This window comes from Pteropus vampyrus, unplaced genomic scaffold (genome assembly GCF_000151845.1).
Source record: "Pteropus vampyrus isolate Shadow unplaced genomic scaffold, Pvam_2.0 Scaffold66, whole genome shotgun sequence".
NCBI classification, from domain to species: Eukaryota; Metazoa; Chordata; class Mammalia; order Chiroptera; family Pteropodidae; genus Pteropus; species Pteropus vampyrus.
In genome coordinates, this window is record NW_011888847.1 from 4,860,424 (window position 1) to 4,867,517 (window position 7,094).

Genomic DNA, 7,094 nt, shown 5'->3' on the forward strand with positions numbered 1-7,094 from the left:
CGCATCTGTGTTTTAACAAGCCCTCTAGGTAGTTTTGATACAGAACAAAGTTTGAGAACCACTGCTCTAATTCAGTGGGGAACATTTGACAAAGTCCGGAGCAGGGCTCAGAATGGGGAGGAACTCACTTTGGGTACAAAATTTCAGAGGGTGCCAAAATCCTTAGTAATCAAGATAAATAATATTTTAATGCAATATTTTTTAAAGTCAAAATCAATGCCAAAAAGTCACAACATTGTTTATTTTAGGACCTTGTGTTATTGTGTAGTGCGAACAGTTGTTTCCAATCAGCCTGGCGGCCCCAGGGCCCATGTGGCTGTCACATTTCCCATCAGGCAGGTTGGGTAACTTGGCGGTCAGAGTAAGCTTCATCAGTGAGACCTGAGCACTTGAACAGGAGGAACCCACACTTAGAAGGGTGCCACACTGTCTTAAAATTCTTCGTAATTTTTGAAGAAGGGGCCCTACATCTTCATTTTGAATTGTTCTTGCAAAGTTTCTCTAGAATGGTTTCTGGGTACCTTCTTTTTCTTTTCAAATTTTACATCAACATAGAGTGAATGCAGTCTTCTTTTTTTTTTTGTCATTGTAGAACTTTCATTAACTTTTTCCACTTGGTTCAAAGCATAAGAGGACATTTTGAAAAGCATACATAGGGTACACATTTTTCCTTTTGCCTCAGGCTCCAATAAGGTTCAATACATTTTTGATCGTTAGGACTAAGGAGTGATACTGACATCTAGTGGGCGGTGGCTGGTAATGCTGCTAAACATCCTACAGTGCACAGGACAGCTCCCACAACAGAGAATTATTAGGTCCAAAATGTCAACAGTGCCAAAATTAAGAAACTCTGCTCTACAGGGACAAGTAAGGAGGTTGTTAGCAGTGTCATGATTTGGGGCAGTGAGAGCAAATATGGAACTATCTAGAACTTGATGATCAGTCAGTCAGCTGGGAGGAAGTGGAGTTTGAGGGAAAGAAAGACTCTCAGAGTTTTATACAAACTTGTATAGAGAACTTAGGAGTAAAAGCTAATTAGGTAAAAGTAAGGCAAAAGAGATAGAAGTTTGAATCAGGACATCCGTATGGAGATATTCATTTGAAGGCCATCATCTGAACTCTGCAAAGAGATACTTTAGAATTGTCAGCAGTTACTTCTATTGTGATCCTGTGCCCCACACAATGCTCCAGGATAATCCCACCCCTCTTGCCTCAGAGAATGAATACTACAGTTAAACCAAGGGACAAAGAGGACAATTTTTGGCTTTTTAAGTACCACGTGATTTTCCTGAAACTCATAGCAGAGGAACAGTTTTGTGCATTTCAAATATTTAAGCTCTAAAGTGCTCAAGTTGTAGAGTTCATTGTCATGCTATAAGTATCTGGCTGAGATAACAGGCAAGTCCAAGTACTTTTCTCTGAGATGAAATAAAGGTCCCACAGGTAGGAGAAGAGGCGAGACAAAAAGGATGTATAGGAGGGAATGGCTGGGACAGCAGGATTGGGTTGCAGGCACCAAATGAAACAGGAGTAGAATCAGCATTAAGACCTAAACTCCACCTGAGCAGGCACCAAGGATCTGCTCTTCCTGGTTGTACCAAGGTGCTATGACTGGTGAAAACAACCCAAGATCAGCAGCCAGCATGCCTCTGCCTATGTGCAGCCTTCCTTTCCAATAGCTGAGAATACCTGTAGGCCTTAGGATAGAGGGAAAGCCCCACCACCTCTTCTTGGATAGGGCTAAAGGGATCTACAGTCCATTACGGATGAACACTAAAGTAATTTCTCATTGCTTTGGTTACATTTCATAGGCAAGTTTCTCTAGAACTGTTTCTAGACGGCTTTTTTTTCTTCTTCAATTTTTATGTCAGCACAGAGTAAATTCACTTTCACCCGAAATATTTTCAACCTTCTTTATGACCATCAATAAGAGGCATGCATTTTTCTTTGTTATTTAAGCTTATGGAATATATTTTCTAGCTTCAAGATAACTTTCTATTTCCTTTTTAAAAAAACATTTATTTGTTTGTTTGTTCTTTAACTCTGCACCCCTGAATAACTCTGAAGACAGAGATATTGTCTTGTTCAACATCATATCCTTAGACCATGGCACAGAGCTGAGAACATAGCAGGAGTCTGTAATGAATGCTGTGATGTGCTGCCTGGATCCTTTAGGATCAAGGTGCTCATTCTCCCAGATGCTGCTAGTTTCAGTTGCTATAGCTCACTGCCTGATCCAATAACTAGTTGATGCAGAACAGAATCCCTGTTCCTTGCCAAGCCAATTCCAGATCTCCCAGGATGATTGGCTAAGTCCTCTGTGGCAAATTCATCTCACTTCTACCCTTTCTGACCAGTTCTGCTTCCCTCAAGCCCTTACAAGGATTGTCCTCAAGAGTACTCTTCAGTAACCCTCCCCGATGCAAATCTCTGCCTAGACTTTGTTTCCTGGGACACTGACTTAAAACCATTTAATAAATATTTGTTGAATAAATAGATGAAGGGGTTCCTCACCCTGAGCAGAAATAATCGTGGAAAACCTCTGACCTTTATCTGTATATTTAACATTTTATTTTGTCATCTCATGCTTTAGGTGTCAGAGCCCACAGTCAAATCATTCACCCAGCCTCAGGGTCACTCATAACTTTTATATGATGACAGTATCAATACCCAGTTGTTTTAGTTATATTGTCACTTGGCCATCAGATGGCAGAGGTAACACTTGAAAAGTCACTCTCTGGCCCTTGGTCACCTACTTCTGGATTTAACATTAAACCTAAATTACCCATTTAGTACCATTAATTTCTAAACCATTGTAATTATGGCATTGTTTCATTTTGTAGGAAAGTGTCACCACACATTTGGCCTCATTTACATATAAAAAGGAGAGTTTGGAATATAACGGAAAGAGGCCTGGACTAAGAATCAGAACCACAGCACACTGGCCATTTGTTGCATTTGAACATGCTTTTTCATCAGTAAAATGAGAATCTCAGTTCTACGTGTTGAAAGGAGTAAATGAAAATTATTGGGATTGAGGAAGGAGTCTGGCTGATGATACCACATGTGTTTGTCCTTAGTCCAAGCCAGCTCTGGGTGTTAGGGAGTGGGGAGCAGGACAGAGTTCTCATAAGTAAAGGGACTTTGCCTGAGGAACTAGTGTGAGTGAGGTTTTGTAGGGAGAACATCCTGATATAGTGCATTCCAGTCTAAAGCGGACCTGTGGGCGGGCAGTTGTTCCTCCTCTTGTGAGACCCTTTGAAGTTTGTTCCTCTTCCTGGAACAGCCCAAAGATTTTCTGCATGCTAGGGTGCAGGATAGATTTCTACCAAGAATCTGAAGCTCTTCTTTCTCATTTGTGCTATGACACGAGGAATAGGTAACCGACTCTGAACTAATTTTTCACCTCACTGCCTGAATTCACCCATTCCCACATCAGTGTCCGACCGTGGGAAGAAGCTAGCATCAGCCAAGCCAGGATGGTTTGGTCCAGGTGCAGATGTGCCTGGGCTAGGGTAGTGAGGACAGCTCCCACCAGACCTGAGCCATTCTCAGCTAGCATCTTCCCCAGGTGACCACAGTTGTCTGTCGGCTGGCTTCTGCTCCACAGGAACCATATGTGACCGAAAGGCCATGATCAAAAAAGTGCAGATATGTTGAGGATGTGCAGACAGCTTGTTAATATGTTGGAGAAATAAGACTTAGAGGTGGGCACTGTGGCCCACATGGGTAAGGAGTTTGACAAAAAGTACAACCTCAGCTGGTATTCCAAAGAGGGGAGGAACTTTGGCAATAAAGTGACACAGGAAACCTACTAATTCAACCTTCTATCTGGGCCAAATGGCCATTATGTTCAAATCTGGTTAAAAGCATGGACTGTGCCAGGCACCCAGTGATCCACCCCAAAACGAGGACTGCAGCCTAAATTCCAAAGATAAGAGCCTGAAACCCTCAGTCTTGCTAAGGGAACACTTAGATCTTTGAATTTTTGTGATGTTTTTGCACAGGTGTTCTCTGTACTAGTTTGTCATGGTTATAACTAGAAAAACAGCTGGCATGTATATTTTTTTTCTAGTCCATACTTCTCTGCCCTATGTTTTTTTTTTCTCCCAAATCTATTTTTTAAATTAAAAAAGACCAACTCCTCTGCCTCCTCCCCTCAAAAAAACCCAGCTGTTCAGGTTTAGTTTCACCAGCCCTGAGGCTGTCTGAGCTAATGGCCAGGTGAGTACCCTGGCTTCCGTCTAGCTAGGATACTAAGGTCAATGGAGGTAGGTAGCCTGGTGTCCACTTTCTTCTTTTTCATTTAGAGAATGTATTAATTTATTATTGCTGCTATAACAAATACCACAAATTTAGTAGATTAAAACAACAAACATTTCTGTTGGTATAGTTCTGGAGGTCGGAAGCCCCAAATGGGTCTTATGGGGTTAAAAAATCAAAGTGTCAGCAGGGTTGTCTACCTCTTCTCCAGTTTCTAGAGGTTGCCTGCATTCTTTGGCTTGTGGCTCCTTCCTCCATCTTCAGAACACATCATCCTAATCCTTGCTTCTGTTATCACATCTTTTCCTGAATCTAATCCTTCCCCCCTCTCATAAAGACCCTTGTGACGGGGCCCACCTTGGTAATTCAGGATAATCTCATCTCAAAATCCTTAAATTAATCACAGCTGCAAAAGTACCTTTTACCACATAAGGTAATAAATTCACAGATCCTAGGATTACCACATGAACATCTTTGGGGAGCCTTTATTCAGCCCACCATATGGAGGTCGTTTGCCCTGGCAGCTGGAGATTGGCTTTCCATTGGTTGCCTTCTTTCCTAGAGTGCCCCCTTATATAAAAAGTTATACCTCATATTAAATTTGGACTTTATTTCTTCATCTCCCCTTGCCTGGATCAACAGTGTGATGAATCTGTCATTTGTTTGGAGTATACTATTTCTTTAGTTGGCTTATTAAGAGATATTTTCCTGTATGCTACTGGCTTGTGAAATTATTATAATTCCTACAGTGAACTTGTGCTAAATAATTCGCTGATGAAGAATCAGTTTCTGGAGAATAATTTTGCTGCCTTCTCCAAAACAAAAGTTATACATATGCAAGAATTTATCTGTACTTGGTTCAAGGCACAATGTATTTCTTACTGTTATGGTCAAATATATTATCAAAAAATTGCTATAAAGTTCTGTACACATTCATCAGTTGACATGTATAAGAAAGTTCACAGCAGCATTCTTAAGAGCAAAAGCTGGAAACAATCCAAATCTCCAGAGTAGAATGGATACAAAAATGTGGAATATTAAACAATGGAATACTATATTACAGAGAATGAAAGAAATACACTTGTTTTTCTGTGGGTGAATGCCAAAAGAAATGCTGAAATAAGCGAAGTTCTAGAGAAAACATATACAATTTCGTAAATAAAGCTAAAAAAATTAAACAAAATAAGATGTTGTTTAGTGATAGATATACATGATAAAACTACAAAGAAAAACAAGGAAAGGTAAAAAAAAACTCAGAAGAATAAAAAAAGCTTAAAATCATCAATACGACTAAAGGTTTGGTGAACTAATGTTTCTCGGTATTTCCCAAATTAATTGCACCTGAACAAAGCATCTACGTCTATTTTTTGATCTCGCCTCGTCCCAGCTCATAGGGTAGCGTTCAGCACCTAGTTATTTTATTTAATTATTCTTAAAGGTCTGAACTATCTAACAATTTGCATTATGTGTAATGTATATATCCGAAATAGTGGGTAATTTTCAATGCTAGAGCCTGGCAACGCTACAAGAGCGCTCCTTCTTTACTGAATGAATCAATGCACTTTGGCATACGTTAGTTCATTTCTGAACTCATTTTCCTCAAAATTCTTATTGCAGCTTCGGTTCAAAGCCTGCCCCATCCTCTCTACCCCATTTAGCTGACTTTAAAATCGTTAGGCTGGCTCCTCGTTCTCGAAACCCAAAGGCAGTTTTCTCTCCGTCTCTGCTTTGGGCAAGCCGAATTGGAAAACAGCGGTGTCTGGGTGGAGGAAAAGGTGCGTCCCACGCACTCGGGAGTGCGGAAAACAACAGCCTAAACTTCTCTCAGGGGATTAAGGAGGGGCGGGTTCCAACCCAAAGGGTCAATCTCAATGCCTGAGGTGTGGTACGCACACTCTCTGCAGTCAGAATCTAACTAAATCCACGCTCTAACATCCGTTCCCCGGTGACGTCACGTTTCCGGACTCCTGATTGGAGGAGCGCGTTAGCTCAATTATCGCGATGACTCCTCCTCCAGGTCCTCTTGCTTCCATCCCTTCGCAGCGACCCGGTAGTCGATAGCAGACCACGTTGACAGTCACCAAGACACCGGAGAACTATACCAGCTTCCGGGACTAATCTAGACGGCCGCGACTCTTCGCAGACGCCCACGGGCACGAGGTTTGGCTCTCAGGCGTCCTGTTTGCCAGATCCTCCACCGCGCGTGACTCCACTGCGCGGCCACTTTGTTAGAGCCACCAGGTGATTCACACCAATTCCTCGTCCTCTACTGTCGCGAGAATTTGGTGTTGTTGAAACAGATTTCCGGTTGCTCAGGTCTCCTTGGAGATAGATAGCATTTTAACCAGTTTTTTTTTTTTCACCTGTCATTCCACGGACTCCACGTGGTTCGGAAATTGCTCAGAGAATGTGGGAGTCAGCTAGAGGGGTGTAGATGAGAGCGAAGCAGCGTTGAAAAGGGAAGCAGCCGGGGGACCCAAGAGGAATATAATTTGCTGAGCATCTTCTGGTCGCTTAAGGGGTGCCTTAGAGTGGGCATGGGATTTTCTTCTGTTGGGGAGGCATAGTTCAGCAGGACAAATTTCAGGCGTCCATTTAAGCACGCTTAAGCACCATGTTAATTTTTTGTGTAATCTCGAAGTTTCCAAGATCAAATCCTAATGCAAATTTGCTCACCATTCACCAGAGAATAGTCTCCCCAGTTATCTGTCTCTTCTAAACTTTATAGTGGTCACTTCCCTAGGAAGCGATCCCCGGTTATTCCCTAGATTTAATCATATAGCTTTTCAAATTCTTTCCCTTGTCGATGCCATTCTAGTTGTGTCCATTTT

At 41.9% G+C, this 7,094-nt stretch overlaps 1 protein-coding gene across 6 annotated transcripts in view; it reads left to right on the top strand.

The window, feature by feature from the left end:
• The first annotated feature begins 6,193 nt into the window (after nt 1–6,193).
• The window catches only part of THADA (THADA, armadillo repeat containing), a 296,280-nt gene continuing 295,379 nt past the window's right edge, over nt 6,194–7,094 (top strand). For 2 of the 6 annotated variants that reach the window (XM_023531302.1, XM_023531301.1), the window contains exon 1: nt 6,194–6,504. The gene's annotated coding sequence lies outside the window, so the exon portion shown is untranslated. The remainder of the gene's footprint in view (nt 6,505–7,094) is intronic. The other 4 variants (XM_023531303.1, XM_023531300.1, XM_023531304.1 and 1 more) reach the window with 4 other exon arrangements.